Below are 1,638 nucleotides of genomic sequence, written 5' to 3' on the forward strand. Positions count from 1 at the left end.
GAATTTAATAGCAAAAAGAAAAAACAATAAAAAACACAAAAACAAATATCCTCATTAAAAAGGGAGCAATGAACTTGAATGGACATTTCTCTAATGTTGCCTACAGGTAAATGAAAAGATGCTCAGAATCACTAATCAGGGAAATGCAAATTAAAGCCACAATGCAATATCAACTCACACCTACTAGTATGGCTATTATCAAACAAGCAAAGGATAAATTTGGCAAGGATGTGGAGAAATTGAAATCCATGTACATGGTTGGTAGGAATGAAAAATAGTGTAGTGGCTATGGAAAATAGTATGGAGACTCCTCAAAAAATTAAAAATAGAACTAACATATGATCCAGCAATTTCACCTTCTGAATATATATTCAAAAGAATTGAAATCAGAATCTCAAGGAGATATCTCCACTCCCGTGTTCATACCAGCATTATTGAAAATAGCTAAGATATAGACACAACACGAATGTGCATTAGTGGATGAATGGATACGATCATGTGGTATATACATACAGTGGAATATTATTCAGCCTTTGAAAAGGATATCCTGTCACATGGGACAACCTGGAGGAACCTGGAAGACATGGCCCTAGGTGAAATAAGCCAGTCACAAATGGACAAATAATACATAGTTCCACTTTTATGTGGTATCCATAATAGTCGAACTCACAGAAGCAGAGAGTATAAAGGTGGTTGCCAAGGGCTAAGAGGAGCAGGGCATAAGGAGTTCCTTTCCAAGACGCACAAAGTTTTAGTCTTGCGAGATGATTAAATCTTAAATATTTGCTTTAAAACATTGTGCCTATACTTAACAACACTGTATTTTGTACTTAAAAATTGTAAAGAGGGCAGATGTTATGTTAAATGTCTCATCACATTTATTTAAAAAAAAAGTAAGATGAAAAATCTGTGTGCCCTCCACAGAGCACAGGACAAACACTGATAAATGAGAAATTATGGAAACTATGATAGGCATATGTTTAGCTTCTTGAACACAGACTGTTCTGATAAAACCCAAGAGGGGTGATCATAGATGTAACACTCATCACTGCTACTCCTCAGGCCCTCTGAGATTCGCTTTAAGAGAAGATCCCTACCTCCCACAACCTGTTATAAATATGACTATAACTTACAGCTTAGAGAGGCATCAAGACACTTCTTTAATCAGAGATTGAGAAAATAGATGTATGTTAGAACAAGAAGTAAGTCCTTTTTATTACCTTCTTCATATTTAGTAAAGAGGAAATCATACTAAAGCCTCAAACTGAGATCCACAAATGAAATACTTGTACCATTCTTAAGAATCAGATTTTCCTTGACTTTGCAAATCAGTGGGGAACAGGAATCTTGATTGTTAGCTCAGAAAGAAGACATGCCTCCTCTCAGGAGCTGTGTGCAGAGAAGTAGAGAGGGAAGGTCAGCTGTGAAAACTATTAACAGTATTTCTGACAGCACTCATTACATGCTGGTTTTATTCAGATTTTGTCACTTGAAAATTGCCTTATAAAATGTAACTATTATGCTTTTTCTATTCACCTCAAACATATTTCTTATCTCCACTTTTATCAGTTTAAATTGGCGATATTATATTTTCCCTGCAGATCTCAAAGAAAAAATTAACTTTGGTGCACCGTACTT

Source organism: Propithecus coquereli, unplaced genomic scaffold (assembly GCF_000956105.1).
Source record: "Propithecus coquereli isolate 6110/MARCELLA unplaced genomic scaffold, Pcoq_1.0 Scaffold749, whole genome shotgun sequence".
NCBI lineage: Eukaryota > Metazoa > Chordata > Mammalia > Primates > Indriidae > Propithecus > Propithecus coquereli.